We start from the raw sequence: 17,811 nt of genomic DNA on the forward strand, positions 1-17,811 counted from the left end.
GACATTAACAGCAACATGTGAATATGAAGAGTGCCTTGCAGAGCTTATATAATATACACTAAATGTGGATGAACAGCTCATCTAACTACATCAGTATTTAAATGTCTATCAACTTGGAAATTGTCAGACAACAGAAACCACTTAGGACTATTAATGGAGATCGACAATCATGCCCTTCCTTTCCCTACCAAGGACTCCATGTTCTATCTCAAAAACAGCGGCAGGAAGAGAATACAATGAAAAATAAGCATTTAAAACCTTGAGGGTTTTTTCTTCTTCCTTTTTAAAGGAAAAACCAAAGTGCTCTTAAAAGATAGATACATATTTTTAACTTCAGGGAAAAGATATGAAATATACATGCAGTGCCAATGGGCTTGCTGTTCCAAGCTTTGCCTCCAAAGTAGTGGAAGGTAGAGAGTATGGCACCATTCACTTTCAACATCAAGCTCTAAAATTTGGGTGTGTCATAATATTTCTCCAAGAATTCTATTTTATTTCTGCTCCTTGTTGGTTCTCAGACTTCATTTTAATAGGTTTTAAACAGATCTAGATTATATGCCTTCACCGCCACTTCTGGCTGTATGACCACTATGCCAACTACTGAGGCTCTCCCCTTGGACTTCAACTTCTTCATCTATAAAATTTCTCCCTGGGGGCTGGTGCTGGGGCTCAGTCGTAATGCACTTCCCCAACATGTATAAGGCACTGAGTTCGATTCCCAGCACTGTGTATAAATAAATAAAATAAAGGTCTATCAACAACTAAAAAAATTTTTTTAATTCCTCCCTATAATGTCATAATGAGAAAAAAGATATAATATGCATATTAGATAAAGTATTGGTCTGGGTTTGTGGCTCAGTGGTAAAGCACTTACCTAGCATGTGTGAGGCACTAGGGTTGATTCTCAGCACCACATTAAATATATATATATATATATTGTGTCCACTGTAACTAAAAATATTTTTTAAAAAGATAAAGTATTTAGCATATTGCCTGTCACATAGGAAGCTCTAAAAAATGAAAACTAGTATTATAATAACTGCTGTCCTACAAGTCAGAAAGTGAGAAATAATACTACAGGGTTTCTGTACTTTATTAAAAATACCTTATGTCAAAGGTAATTACTGTAAATTCCATAGTACCTTAGGGTCTAACTAAAGGCTCCTTATCTGCATGTGCTGCCTAAAAGGACTGCTAATAAAAGTGCCTTCACCTAGAGCACATTCAGTCCTGACATTATTTGTACAAGGTAAGTTTAAGTGAATAGATATGTGTATGTGTATATCCCATAGCCTCAGACCACTAGTATAAATGTCTAAAAAATCAGAATGTATCAGTTACCAAGCAGAAAAAAAGAGGAGAAGATTTGTCATTTAGTAATTTAGATGACTGTCTTGTAGGTCATCAGACAGCATTTTTAAAAGATACTATATTGTATGTACTTGAAACAGTATATTCTACATTGTACCTGATGTATTTACTCATTTATTCATTCAATTTAGTGATTGCATTTTAAGTGCCTATTATGTGCCCAGTGCTTAGGACACATCAAGAAAAAAAGCAAAGATCATTGCCTTTGAGGAGCATATGTTCTAGCAGAGGAGACAGAAAGTAAATATAATTGCTAAGTTGGTAATATGCAAGGTGATAGTGCTGGTATCATTAAAAATTAACAAATAAAAAAAAGTTAAGAGGGATAAAGGGTGAATGGGTGATGAGGGTGGGCCTCATCGTGGGAAATGTGAGCAAATATTTAAAGATGATGAAGAAGTTGGCTAAATGTTTAACTGGGGGAAGATCATTTTAGGCAGAAGGATACCTAGGGCAAATGTCCCAAGACATTTGTCCACAAGTAATTGAGAGTCAATAAATATCATTTGGTATAATTGCCTGGGTCCAAGCAGGGGAATTATGAAAAACTAATGCCTCTTTAGTTCTTTTAGCATGATTTGTAGGAGATGGATGGGTTAGTACAGAATATCTGTAATTTCTTCTTCTCTTCTCTGGACAGTCCCTACACCACTAGGTAGACTCCCCATGGAAGATGTGTCCACATTGGGGCAAATGTACCCGCTTCCCTAGGTAGGTTTTCCTTACTGGCATCTTCTTCCAGAATATTACTGTGGCCTTTTCTGAGTCTGTAGTAGAGTCCAACAGATCCAATTCTTCTACCTCAATACTCTCCATAATGTACTGTTTGACTAGCAATAGTTTATGGCATTTCATTATTAATATTTTCATGTTACTAACTCCTTCCTTAGCAGATGTATCACAATGTCACCTGTTCAGTTATTAACTCTGACAATAAAGCTATGACACATAAATTAACATACCTAACATTTATTACCCCTAATGCACCAGGCTTCATGCCAGGTGCTAATACAGATATCACTATAGCAGGGGCATTCTCCTCCTTAGTTCTTACTTTACTTTCATGAGGAAGGTGGTATCAAGAAAACAAGCTGGTATTTTTAAAAATTTAAACTATCTCAGCGTGTGGTTCCATCAACGGCAAGTACAATGTTATTCAAAATAATGATTTTATTTTATTATTCTACTATGTTTACTAAGGCAGAAAACTATCCTGCTGCTCAGAGTGTGTGCCACAGACTAGCTTCATTGGCATCATCTGGTTGCTGATTAGAAATGTAGAATCTCTGATCCCAGTCCAGACCTAGAGAATCAAATACATACTCCAACAAATTTCCTAGTGGTTATATCACATTAAAAGCTGACAGTGCTGTAGAATGCTTTTAAATAAGGGTTCAAATATTTTAGCCATTCCTCTATGGTTAAGTTTTTTAACTTAGCTAGCTGGAACACTTAACTGAGTGTCCAAAGTAACCACGATGTGCATCTCTATTTGTGTACATAAAGACTTAGGATTTTTAAAATAAGTTATCCAGAGATTTACCAAGAAAAAAATAGAAATCTAGATAAATGTGTTCTGTGGAACAGGACATTCCATAGTTTGATCCTCCATAGAACACTAATCCATAAGATAGTAAGAATTATGTGAGAAGGTATTTTTTCAAATTTAGCACATGATGAATTAAAGGTCTCTTCAGAATTTCTTGAAGTTTAATATGCTTATGCTCATGATAAACCTATATCTGTAAGATTTCACTTGGAGAAACATATCCTAGAAGATTCCTTCATGTCCAAGTGCTAAAGCCTACAATTGTATATCAAGGAAATAATCTCTAATGGTGAAATATCACAAATGTCATATCAACAAGGCCCAGGCAGTCTTCAGTCTATTGGACTACCAGCAGGGAGTAGGTGATAGCCCTTGTCTCCTTTTCTGGATTTTGTCTCTTTAGGAGTTGGAACCATTGAAAACCTGAAGCAGCAACCCAGATAAATTTAGTAGAAGTCTAAGTTATCACTCAACTTAATTCAAGATGCATTTATTGAATGTCTCCTCTGTGCCAGGCACTCTGGAGAAGACCAGGTCTGTAAAGATGAAAAGGTCTTCCCCAAAAGATCTTTACATTCTATGTGGGAGAACTTAACAGTAAAATAATTTCAAAGACAGCATGGTGGCAATCATGATGATACAATAGCATTGGCTTTTATTGAATACACACTATTTTCTGTTAATAGTTCGAAGGGTTCTATGTGTATTGATACATATAACTTTTACAAAAGTGCTTTGATGTAGGAACTATTATGACACATACACACACACCACACACACACACACACACACACACACTTTATGTGGTTTCTTTTCTTTTCTCCCTGGTACTGGGAATTGAACCCAGGGCACTTCACCAATAAGTTACAGTCCCAGATCTTTTTATTTTAAGGCAGGATCTCACTAAGTTGCTTAGGGTATCACAGAGTTGCTCAGGCTGGCCTTGAACTTGCAATCCTTCTGCCTCAGCCTCCCTAGTTGCTGGAATGTCAGGCTTGTGCCACTGTGCCTGGCTAACTCCTCACTTTACAGGAGGAAAATGCATTGAGAAGAGACTCACCAAGTGCTTCCAGGAGGGAGTGGGAGTGAGGCCCAAGCAATTTAGGGATGACTTCCTTAAGGAGATTCCCACCCCCCATATTTTTTTGGTGCATGTTTCTATTTTTTTTCTATAATGGTGCAAAAACACAAAGTTTATCCTACTTTCCAGTCTCAGTGATTGCCTTTGTTGCTTTTAAAGAATTGATTTAGAAAATGGAATGAATTGATGATATTCTTTATCACAGATTCCCCCATGTGCATAATAAAATACTTGCCTGGGTACATTAATTCATTCAACAGATAGTGTGACGTTAATCTTAGGACTCTTCTCAGGTAGTGTCCTGCTGAATGAGCCAGACTCTGGCTCCATTAATTTTGTAGGCTGCTTTTTTTCCCTCTAACTCTCCTGATAAGAACTAAGCTAAATGCTATGGTCCTTCTACCTACACTTTTAATTAATGGTCGTAAATTCATCAAATCTGAATAAACAAGGACATGACCCAAATATATTGATCAATAAATTTATTCCTGTGAGCAATTCAATCATCTCTGTCCTCCTCACTTCCTTTTCATTTTAACCTTAACTAGAGTCTACTGTGGGGCCCAAACAATCAACTACACATTTCCACGCCAAGAAATCACTTCTGAGGATTCCAAAGATGTTGTTTGTTTTTTTTAAGACAAGTGGAGATCATTGAAACTGAATTTGTTCCTACAACTCAGGGGGAAAAAAATGTTTTAAAGGACAGTGCATTTAAGGTCTGTAACCACAAGGGAAAATGTGAGTCTTTCCAGCTGAAACTAGGGCTGAGAACAGAAATGGAGGCTCAAACTGGCTGGTTGCTAAAGGACAGAGGAAAAGGGGAATAACGTTTTATGTACTGAATGCTTTGAGCAGTTATTCTCTCTGTGCTGAAAGAGTATCATCTCTTAGAAGAATTCATCTGATCTCTAAAGCCACTTATGTGGCTTTGGTATCCTGTAACCTAAGTAGATTTTCCGACAGTAGGCATATTTAAAAGGTGAGAATAACCCTACCAGACAGGTGTACTGACTTTCAAGGGTTGGGGATGGATCAGTCCTGATTTATAGCACTTGCCAATTTCTATGGCTTACATATTCCCATCATGTCCAATTTCAAGCTACCAGATCATTCACTAGGAAATCAGAGAACGCTAAGGCAAAACTGAAAGGGTTTCTTTCCTGTGTACAAAGCCTAGCCTCCACCTCCATAACCTATTTCCCTGATCTCAAACATTGCTCTCTCCTCATTGGCTCCCAGATCTGATGTGGATCAGAAACATTCGGGAATCTCAGAGTCCTGACCTGCTTATACTGACTCCGAATCTCCAGCAGGAAACGGGGCCAGAAACCTGTATTTCTCTACAAAGTTTCATTGGTGATTCTAATTCAGCTTTTTGGCCTCGAGGTCAGCATGAGAAACACTGTGTACACAAGTCCAGTTTCTAGAAGAGCTCTGTTCGTGCTCAACCTTGGATGAAAGATTATGAGCTAACAATCATCTTTAACTTAATCTACTCACTCAATTAGCCATATCTCTGGTAGAAAATCCTAAAGACTTGCTGAATCTCTGGCTAGACACTTTTCCTGATACACTGATGAATATAAATACTGGTAGGCATTCATGTCAATGATCTCCTTCAACTTAAGAATGTCTAATGTAGAACCTCTGGTTTTCTCCAAGAAAATTCCTGACACAAATTCTAGGTAACCATTTCGAAATAAATATCTGGTTATTCCAACCAGAGACTCCCCCAAATATTCATATAGATTTATTTTTTAAAAAATTTTAGTTGTAAATGGACCTTTATTTTATGTATTTATATGCAGTGCTGAGAATTGAACCCAGTGCCTCACACATGCTAGGCAAGTGCTTTACCACTGAGCCACACACAGCCCCAGCCCCCACATAGATTTATTTACCATAAATATCTCATACTTTAAACTGAATTATTATAATGATCCTAGAGTTGATAATAAAATTAGCCTACTACCACATTGACATTTACTTCTATATTTATGTATTAAGAACATAGCATTAAACTACTATAAATTTGTTATTTTGTTGGTATTTACATAGTAATTGAGTCCAGTTCATAAATCTCTCCTTCCCAACCCTCCTCCTTTTATCACCAAAGGATATATTAAATGATGCATAGATGGGAAATTGGGTTGCATATGTATGGATATTGATAGCTACTCTGTGACACTTTTCTATAGAAAATTTCCCTTGCTTTCTTTAGTAAAACATATTTGAAACAGCTGTTTGAAGAAATGTCTTGCAAAGCAGAAATAACTTTCTTTTCAGGAAAAGCTAGTTAGTTTCTTTGCAATAAATTTGCCTTTTTATGTCAAGACGCATACTTTTAACTATTGCATAGTCTCCATATTTAAAGAAAAATTAGCAGATGGAAAACAAAGTAGAATGTATCCCCGGTCAAAGTAAACAACCTCTTGAAAAACTGGCATGCCCTTCCTTCCGCCCTGGTGGGCCAAAATAAATGTAGTCAATTGCCTTTTCACAGAGTGAATAAAAATAAACTTGGTCCCTCTGCCCTGAAACCTAAACCAAGTGTTTACCAAGATACCATCTGGTTACGTGGTCATGGTTACCCTAAACTACCAACTGTGTAGGTAAGAAAAGGTTCTAGCTTCTAGATTTCTCTCTTCTTCTTTTTCCCCTGATCCTTTTCTTCTTTCTGGCTTAGTGTAAAGTACTCAACTGATGAAAATGCAGGCTCTTGGGTGAATGACCATCTTTCCATCCTTCAGTCTACTCAAATAGCACCTTCTCATGATGCTCTCAGGAAGAATCTTTGTTCATTTGTATGGCTGCCAAACAATTATTTCATTCTACCTCTAGGATAGTGATTCTAGTTTTTCCATTTGTCTTACAAGTTACATTTTAAAATTACTTAAATCCAGAGACCTTTCCATGATGACACATTTAGGAACCCATAAGCACCTTCAATTCTTCATTCCTATGTCTATGTCCAGTCTGTTGTTTCCCAGGGTGGCTGAGGTCACTCAAATAGTAACCAAGCAAGCTTCTTCTTTCATTCTAGTTTTGGCAAAGCCACATGAGTTCATTTTATGCCATATAAACAACATAGACATCTTTGTTTTATACTGTGAATGATTCCAGCATAGAATCAATATGAAGTAACTGTTTTTGAAAAGCAAACTTTAAATAGAACCAGTGACTTGGCAGTAATGGTTGGGAAACTTTAATCTAGATTTTTCTGGTTGTTCTTTTGTTCTTTTCTTTTCTTTTTAAGAAGTTAAACCAGAGAATTTAAAGTTAAACCAGAAATGACAGAGGTAGAGAAAATAGATATAATATAATGTAATAATCATACTAAGACAACCCTTTAAAAAGATCAAATAACACGTTAAAATTTACTCCCCACACCCCCAAAAGGAGAAGCTTCATGAATTGATTTAGGAAGTGGGAGAGATCATGAAATTCTCATCTCTCTCAAACAGGAAGTATAATTCACTGAATAGATAATATGCCATTCTGCATTTGATGAGGACAAGCATTAAATAATCAAGCAACTAATTATAAAATATCAAAACCTGCATAAAATCTGGACAAAATTAGGAGGGGGGCATAAAGAAAAGAATTAGCATTTGTTGAATGGCTATTATACAGGCCTGTGCTGAGCAATTTACATAAGTTATCTCATTCAGCAATCTTTATAAGTTAAGTGGTATTTTTTTCTATTTTTATAAATGAGGATATTGAGGCTTAAATTGATTATGTAATTCATCCAAGTCCACACGGCTCATCAGCGACAAACCCAGGATTTGAGCCCAGGTTTGTCTGAATACAAAGACCTTGACCTACAAAGACCTACAAAGATCCAAAGAATTCTACTCTACACTGTGACCTAGTTGAAAACAAAATGAATAAACAAATGTAGACATAATCAGACAAATATTTTAGAGCCAAAAGTAATTTGCAAAGGACCTAGATTTTTTATTTAATTATGCCCTTTGGTTTTTGAGTAAGATCCTGATTACTGATAAACACCCATGTAACATCTAAATCTAAAGAAATATATTGAGGAATCTGAATACAAGAAATATGGAATTGACTGCAGAGTGTTCCAGATCTGCAAACAAAAACAGTCAAGAAAAAAGACACACTAATGAATAAATGTGAAGGATGATAAATGCATGCAGATTAAAATAGGAAACTTCTTAGGGAAAATACAAATGTTTCTACAGATACTCAAAAGGTATAAGGGATACAGAGGGGTGGTTAAAAAAAAAAAAAGAAAAAAAAACTTACTTCACTAGAACAAAGAATTGTAATTAGATATAATTGCCTGAAAGAGAGGAAAAGGAATTTCAGATTGATTAATGTGAAAAAATATTTGCTTCCAGTGAAAGGCATTTATGGGTGGAGAATGTCTCCTGCAGAGTTACAATAAAGAGCTTTTATTACAAATAATATAACTGGACTAAGTGAAGCACTAAATGAAGGAAATAGTCATGCCCTGGTGGTTCATAATAATCTACTTTGTTTTGACCACTTCCATTTTCTATAGATTAGTTTGGTGTTTTTTCTGTTTGATATTGTATGATGTGATGCTGAGACACTAGAAAACCTGAAAGAGGAGTAACATAAATCTGTTAGAATAGTCATCAAAACATAGAATTATTCTGTGGTTGTTGCTTATTCAGAGGCACATTTACTGATTCATTCAACAAAGACTGAGTTGATGAAATGGGTGAGGCATGACTCAGGGTTTTGCAGACAGAGATCAAAAGATACTATTCCTACCTTCTAGATCTCACTGTGTACTATAGAGTTGACAATGAGGCAAGAATCATAATGAGAATACTGAAGGCCAAAAGACCATCAATCAGTAAGAAATATATATTAAGTGACATGATTCATCCATTTTAAAAAACTCAACTATATTTACTGAGTGACTACCATGTGCCAGGCCTATTCTAATCACTGCATACACAACAAAAGACAGCCCCAGGGAAATGGACTACACATAAACGTACTCCCAAGTAAAGATTTAATTAAAAGCTATCAGTGTGGGGGCTGGGGTTGTGGCTCGGTGGTAGAGTGCTTGCCTAGCACATGCGAGGCCCTAGTTATCCTCAGCACCACACATAAATAAAATAAAGGTATTGTGTCCAACTACAAGTAAAAAATAAATATTAAAAAAAAACTTATAGCTATAAGTGTTATGAAGAGAAAAGTTATTGTGACAGATTACAGCAGGGACCAATCAGTCCAAAGGGAAGATCTAACACAGATAAAGTTAACAGGGAATAAGTCTTGCTTCTCTAGGGAAAAGAGAAGTTAGGGATGACCCCAATTCCTGGCTAGGTGCCTGGGTGAATTAGGAATACTGAGCAGGTGGTATTTCTTAAAATATGATGATGATGATATACAATATAATCAAATTCTTCAAAGCAAAATACAGTGTCCAAAATTATATCTGAAAGTTTTCTAGTAATAAATACACTCAAAAGTGCTTTCTTCCATTTAAATGAAGTGGCTAATCAGGAATATAAATTTTTTTTTAACTACATAAGATCCCTTAGACATACCCAGGAATAAATAGCAACTGGCTCAATGACAACTCATAAACAGGAAAGGAACCATACAGAAATCAAATAGTGGTTCTAAGCAGCAGAACCAATGAAGCATTAAAAATGGTAGGCATAATTCTAGTATTAGTTTGCATTATGCATTTAAAAATTTATAGAAGAAAAATAGGAAATATTCTTAAATACCTTACACTTATGTTTTAAAGCATTAAATAAAGGCATCTCTTATATACCAACACATTGTCCTCTTTTATGGGAGTTGTACAACTCTTCAGGAGACTGAATTTCAGTAAATGAAAGGTAAATTTTAATTTTAGATTACTTATTATATTTATTCAAGAACAATTGTATTTGAAATTAAATACACCTTGACTCTGTGGAACTAGCTTATCACCGAGCACAATGTATATAACATTTCAAGGATCCATAGGAAAATGTTCCTAGGGTTAGTGAAGGGAAAACTCTATTTCCTTTAACAAAGTGCAATTCATTTACAATGTGTTCTTTATTTTTTATAGCTATTCATCCACTAGCAAAAATAGTTGATAGTAGATGGAAAGAAGAAAACACTATCAAAAAAAAAAATAGAAGCCTTCTTTTATCTACTGTTTAACTTCACACTTAATATATTTGTTAACAGTTCATAGTATCTCCTTTCTATTTGGAGCTGCATCTCAAAACCATCCCCTTCAAGTCCCATTCCTTCTAAGAACGTCAACAGACAGCTGGGCAGCTTTTGAAATGACTTTGCTATTAAAAATTCCCCATTAGAAATTCTGAAGGGCCTTGGCCTTTTCAGAAGAAAACAATGCTGGGAGCCTGGGAGGCGCTGCTGAGGGAGTGGCCACCGGTTAGTGGTGAAAGGTCTTGAACAGCTACTTCTTTCCCAGCTAAGGCCCTTGAACTTTGAGTTCTGTTTTTAGAAAAGCTAAATCAGGAGCAAATACTTTCAGGGTATTTTGCTCCTGAGTAGCTTTTACTAAGAGAATAGCAAAAGTTAGAGCCATCAGGTAATACTAAGGAGCACTGGTGATTAAAAAAAGGTAAGATGTTGAGTTCAATTGATTGTTTCTAATAACAAGCTTGGTACCCTGCATCACTCTTAAAGTGAAAGATGTGCACAGAGACTCCCAAAGTTCTAGTGAAAGTGGGGAGGCAGAACAAAGGCAGCAATGGTGTCCTTTGACTCTACCACTCAAAACTATAGCAATTTCATTGGAATAAAGCAAGCCATAATGGTTCCTGGTCATTTCCTACTTGTATTTACATAGTTACATTCATGTGGGTAACCAGCTATGACTTTTCCTCTGCATTACATTGCAGGGTAGCTCCCTGGAAGCAGCAAGATTATAGACCTCACCTGACTTTTTCTAAATGATCTACAAAATGAGTAATGGCAGATCGTTTGCTGCTGTTGTTGTTGTTTTTAAGCAAAGTAAAAGAACATGTAAGAGGAGAGGAACTTAATTCTGAAGGACTTATGAGCAGAAAAGAAAGGCTTCCATTTGCCACCATATTCCTCCCAGATCCAAGGCAAAGAGACTCTTTGGAAAGCCAGTTAGATCATTAATTTCCTTAAAAACCAGCCCTAATCTGCAAATGAGGCCTTTAGTGCACTTTCCTCTTTGTTCTCAAGCATGCTGGACTAATCTAGCTCTAATACATGGTGCCCTTTAATTGTTTGTTTGCACATCTCTTTTTTCATCACACAAGAGAGATAACTCTTGGTATCTTCAGTCCTAGCATAGTTCTTTTTTTTTTTAAACACTTAACATTCAAAAGTTCTTTCTTTGGTGAAGGTATAAGTGAATGAGTAGGTGGATGAATGGATGGACAGAAGGATGGATGGTGGCTATTTTAAAACTAATGTTTCATCCAGATTCTATCAGTTCCTTTTTAAGCATTTGGTGCCACTAAATGCCTGATATATTGCTAAATACATGCACTGTCTCATTCAATTCTCAAACAACCTAGTGACATGGGTATTGTTATTCTTCATCAATGAGAAAATTGGGAATGAGGAGATTCATTTCATAAAGCCTTATAAAGAACAAGCCTCAGAACCAGAATTTGAACTCATCTAGTCCAACTCCCAAACTTGTGCTGTTACTAACTTTATTTTATTGCCTCTGTTTTATTTTCTGTTTTCCTAAGGTATCATAAGGGCAATTTCCAAACCACTGGATTTATTATCAGCCTTTATGGTTGAAACAAATATTAGTTTTAGAGCCTAGAAACACACAAGATTGTTTGAAAATGTGTCCATCCATTTTTCATTAAAACAGTTGTGTTTGCTGTTAGAAGATCCTCCGGAGCAGCTTCCTGTTCTCTTTTCTGTAACTGCCCTATAGAAGGGCATTTCTTCTTACAATAGATATATTGCTGCAAACATATATCCGTAGATCAAATGTGCATCACATTCTGCAATTAGCTAAATTCACTGATTGACAGGAACTTCTAAAATCTTTGTATTCATTTCCTTTATCTTTTGTTTTGGAAGTTCTGTATTGTCACTTTAGATTTTCTTCCAATAGGACACCCTTGTAAATAATGTACTATGTAAAATAAGTCACTGACATTACTAAAAGACTACTTGTGACAATATTTAGGAATTAAAATAGCATTTGTAATAATTTCACTTTGCCACTATGGTTGTGATGTGAGCAGCTCAAGGTAAATAAGTGATTTGGGGGAACATAATGACTCCAATGTTGAATTATTTGCCACTTAGGTCACACAGCTCCTAAATAAATCTGGCTGTCACTGAAAGCACCATTTTGGCTTTTAAAGACAGTCTGCCATAGCCATATACACTAAAAATTATAATGGAGAAATAATTAAATTCAGAATGAAAATATAAGGTGGCTGTTCAATCTTCACTACTGGAGTTCATGTCTAACAAGATAAAGGACTGAACTCAAGGACTTGTGTCATTCTGGGTCTTAACTTTGACATTAGTTATGAAAAAATAAGTGCTCAAGTTACATGCTAGAATCAACACTCAGTAAGAAATATGTGCTAGACAGTCAAAACTAAGCCCAAACCTAAGGAGATCCTTTTTCCTCCCAAACAAGAAGAATATATATTTTCATTCTGAAAAAAAATAAGAAATATAGATTATATGTGTCAGATATTGACTATTACCAAAATTCAGGAGTTAGGTATGCAAAGCAAGCCTTGGAGTGCAGTCTGAAAAAGTATGTCTTGAAAGGTGTCAGAGCCTTCTGCCTGGAGCTAGTTCTGCATAGTTTCCAAGTGGTATTTTTATCTGGTAATTATGCAAAAAGTCCCATTGACAGAAGTCCACAAGTACATGTGATAGAATCACATTTTCCTCTGGCCATTCCTGAAAAGTATGTTTTAAAATACAGGGTAATACAGAGAGGTCAACTTCTAGAAAAGCTCAAATTTTCCAGTAGATGAAAATGTAATGGTGGTATAATACCATATATTGCTGTGATAAGGGGTCCTACAGCATCCTTCATCTGGCTGAATCTCCCTATCTGCTGTCAACCAAATCAACTTAAATGAGTGATACAGTAACTTTTGTTTTAGTCATGTCAAAATGAAGAAAGCATTATACTTTTACATGAAATTTCATTTAATGTCATTTCTACAGTTTTGAAGTTAGAAGTTTTATATATTCACTTAACATATATTATATAAGTCCTCCTAATTATTTAATTAAAAAATGAGAAACAAATCAAAGAAAGTGTCCTCAAAATGAAACAACTGAAAAAAATATTAGGGGATTTAATTTAGAAACAATTAACCCCAACTGCATGAATTTAAATAAAGCCATTCTCTTGAGAATGTTGTACCAGCAAAAATCTTTACTTCTCTCCATGTATTAGGTAAAAATTTTTAAATATTGGAATTACCCATCTAAACTATGGCTCTCTTTGAAGGGCCAAGATTCTGTCATTTAAATATGACCCCTAGTAAATAATTGCTCAGTACTTATCACATTGTAACTGCTCATTAAATGCTTGGTGAGTGAATGGTTAAATGCTGCCTTACACAAACTCACACACTATTAAGTCTTTCAAACTGTGTCTTTTATGTTTTCCTCCATTGTTCTTTGAAAAGAGTTTTCATCATTGCTTTTTAATTCAATTTAATGACCATTTTTTGAGCATCCATAATGTACCATTTGGAATTCTTATTGCGTGCTATAGACATACACTATCTCTCAGTTAATCTTCATATAACCCGGTAAAATAAAAGGGTGAGACTCAGGTTAAAAAGGAGCACTGCAGGGCATAGTTGAATGTGGGTGGGAGCTTATAGACTGGCTTGACAGAGAAAGAAAAGAAAATACCTAGTGTCTGCAATGCAAAGTGTGTGATCAGAGATTAAAGAAGAAATGCTATTTTTAAGGCACTGGAGGGCTTCAAAGAAAGGATATGTTAGATTCAATTATGTTAGAATAAAGAATGACTTCTAAAAGATGGTAAGCCTGTCCCACTGGGGAAGGAAGGGGGCTGCACCTCACTTCTCTCTTCTGAATATTGATATATTTCAATTTCAAAAGTTTAACAAGAAATATGTCATCAGAGCTCCTACATTGAACACTCTCACCCCACAAATGGTTGAATTGGGGCAACTCTTAGGAATGACATTTGAGATAGATCTGGAAAGATGTATGGAATTTCAACAGATGGATATAGGAAGAAAAATTTCCCTACAAAAATTAATAAAGAAACAGGAAAGTTTGGGTATGTCTAGAAATTTAATTAGATAAGGACCATATGCAAGAGAGTAATGAAAGGCTCAGTATGGGCCATAGTATGAAGCATCTGAAATGTTTGGCGAAGCAGTGATTGCATTTTGTAAACTACAAATACTTCATAAGCATAGAATTATTATTATCAACTAGCATTTCTTAATTGAGTGGGTAAATAAATGAGTGAACATGAGATTCTTCCCCAAAAGACAATATACACCTTTCACCAAAAAAAGCAACATTTCATGTTCTGTCATAGTGGTTCTCAACCAAGGAGAGCACATGGAGGATTGGGATGGAAGTTTACACACAGAAAAGAATTTTTGCAAACTTCACACAGTATTACTGGTTTGAGAACCACTGCTCTACTGACTCTTTGTTAAAAGTTGAAAGAGAGATCTACACAAAGTAGCATGCCATCAGAGCCTATAAGTATAGAAAAAGCCGAAAAGTTTCCAGCTCCTATTCTCAGAAAAGTCACCAGTGACTTCCTGATGGACAGTGTTACTGGCCTATTATCAATTGTATGTGACTCAGGCATTCTCCATTGTTGGACACTGCTAGCCACTTGAAACTTTCTAATCCTTTGTTTCCATAACAATGCTGTCTTTATTTTTTCCTCCCTCTAATTGGTGCCTAACAATCTGTTTCAGAAGTTCTTACTCATGTAACCAAGTACACTCTGTGGATGTCCTCCAGTAACCTATTCTTGATTGTCTTCTTATTCTATACATTATCCCTGCAATGTCTCATCTAACCCTCCCAGTTTCAACTACCATTGACTGGTAACTCTCAAAAGTATTTTTATGATTCCCAACTTTTCTTCTAAGCCTCCGATCATGTCTAGTTGCCCATTATAATGTATTAGCATATCCTTCAAGCATCTCAAAGTTGGTATGTTTGACCCTGAACTCCTTCTTTTCTCCCTTCCTTCCAAACCACTCCCTTCTGAATGTGGATCCATCTCAACCTTCTCAAGCCTTAATTCCAAATCTTTATAAATAGTGTCATTATCCATTCAGTTTTATAAACTAGAAATTCTAAAATCTGCCTCAACTTGTTTGTCCCTTAACGATTTATTCTTCCTCATCTGGATAGTCCCCAAATCCTTTATATCTTTAAAAAAAAAAAAGTTTTTCATATGCAAACTTCTCTCCCATTCCCACATCTCCACACCTGCTGTTTTAATCCTTTCCTTGCTATCATTTCCCTGGCTTTCCTGCCACTGGTATAGTCTATACAAAGCCACCAAATTGTATGTCAAAATTAAATCCTAATCACATCATGATTCTGCTTTAAAATGTCCCATGGTTCATTATGCCCACAGGATAAAATGCATCTTCTTGGCATAGGACCTTCCACAATCTGGAATCCCAACCCCAGTCCAACCTACTCTACAGCTTTCCACTCGGCTCATCTCCCTTCCACTGCTTTCTGTTCACACACACTCCAGCTACACTAAGCTCCTCACGTTCCCCACACAGGCCATGATTCCCACGGCCTGGAATGTGCTTCAGGTCAATTCCAGAAATGCTTATTTGAGCATCTACTATGTACTGGACACTGTTCTAAACCTCAAAAACAAAAATAAGAAGATAAAGATCCCCCTGTCATTTCAATTGACTATCTACAAATTTAATTGGAAAATCAATTTTGGGGACAAATGTAACATTATATTATATTTCTATATATAGAAAACAATGATAAAAGTATTCAGAAAATCTAAGATGGGTAGTGTGATGATATAAACATATTTGTAGATTAAAAAAAAAACTGTAAATTGAGGCCACATTCTCTTGCAGTGGCATATATCTGATCCTTCCACAGTGAAAAGTGTCTAATGTAATCAACATTCTACCAACTGGCTAGCTAAATGGGACAACATCAGCACAGTGCTTGGTCAACTTTGTTTTCTGTTGAATCTGCGCAAAGCCCTTTTTTTGTTTCATGATCTCCTTAGAAAACCAGGATATTTGAGTTAACAAATTTTCTGGGTAAATTATCTTATCCACCTGATGTAAAGAACATTATGAAGTGTATGTTTTGTGATAAGCACTTACATTTTTCACAAGGGGTATATTCTTATATCTCTTCCCTAAATACTGACATCATCCATTCCTTTCTCCCTCCCAAACCTCCAACTGTAACAGAGATACATCTTATACCTTTAAAACACAATAAATCTAATTTTGCATATTATTGTAATTAGTTTTTTTCCCAATAAATATGAGAAGAAAAAGAAGAAGACTCCTCTGTCAGTGATTCAGAGCCTAGTTCTAAGGACCACAGGTATATTAACAAATAAAAACAATGAATTGTGATACACAAAAATTAGAAATATATACAAAGAACAGAGGCAGCATAGAGGAGAGAGTGGATAACTGGAGGAGCAGGACAAGAAAACATGTCAGGATCTGGATGGACAAGATGGGAAAAGCATCGCAGGCAAGGCCAAGGGCACCCAGGGTCCACAAGTCAGTGAGAGTTTCACCATCACACAGAAACATGAAACACAATGGGGTGAACTGTATACCTAAAAATGACTAAGATGATAAATTTTATGGTGTTTAATCACAATTAACTATGATTTTTTTTGAAAGCACAATGAGTAAAGCCAGAATGAGCAGCTTCCTACCTTCCCCACCTTTTCAACTCAGACAAAACTCCTTTTTTGTCTGTTAGATCTGGTTCATGATCCAACACCCCTCTCTGTGTGTCCTCAGGATTCCCTCTGATGGCTTGGCTGTGCTCCCACAGCGCCTTAAGCGTACCTCTATTTAGCGTATGGAAGTTCTAGCATAGTTTTCTGCTTCCCCCACAAGACCATGAGTTCCTTGGGAGCTAGAACCATATCTCACACAAATACAGATCCCATACCTCTATAAGAATCTCTTTTGCACTAATTAGTTAATTTACTACTGATAAATTCTATTTGCCAGACACCACACTACCAGCTGTGTATACCTGTTCTTCTTTCTTACAGCTTTATGAAGATAGACATATTTTTATTTCCATTTTTACAGACAAGGAAATGGGATGGGAGGCTAGGTGATTTGCCAAAGGTCATACAGTTGGGTAGTGGGGAAATGAAGACAAGCTGACATTTTAATAACAAAATAACTAGTAAATGAAGTTCCAAAGATACGGCAGAGAATTGACCTATTCCATACCAGACACCGTGTTATATGCCTTGCTGATGCAGTTTCATTTAAAAGAACTTCAACCTAGCTGGGCATGGTGGCACAGACCTGTAATCTCAGCAGCTCTGGAGGCTGAGGCAGGAGGATTTTGAGTTCAAAGCCAGTCTCAGCAAAAGTGAGGTGCTAAACAATTAAGTGAGATCCTGTCTCTAAACAAATACAAAATAGGACTGGGGATGTGGCTAAGTGGTCTAGTGCCCCTGAGTTCATCCCTGGTACCAAAAAATAAAACTTCAACGTCATGAAATCTCCATAAGATGTAACTATCACAGTAAAGAAACCAATGTTCATGAGGCAGAGTGGTGCACACATGCAATTCAAAA

General features: G+C 36.1%; 1 protein-coding gene across 1 annotated transcript in view; it reads left to right on the plus strand.

Annotated features, from left to right (window-relative positions):
* The window catches only part of Ntn4 (netrin 4), a 106,785-nt gene that overhangs the window by 66,643 nt on the left and 22,331 nt on the right, over positions 1–17,811 (plus strand). The window lies entirely within an intron of this gene.

Source organism: Marmota flaviventris, chromosome 3, assembly GCF_047511675.1.
Source record: "Marmota flaviventris isolate mMarFla1 chromosome 3, mMarFla1.hap1, whole genome shotgun sequence".
Classification (NCBI taxonomy): Eukaryota; Metazoa; Chordata; class Mammalia; order Rodentia; family Sciuridae; genus Marmota; species Marmota flaviventris.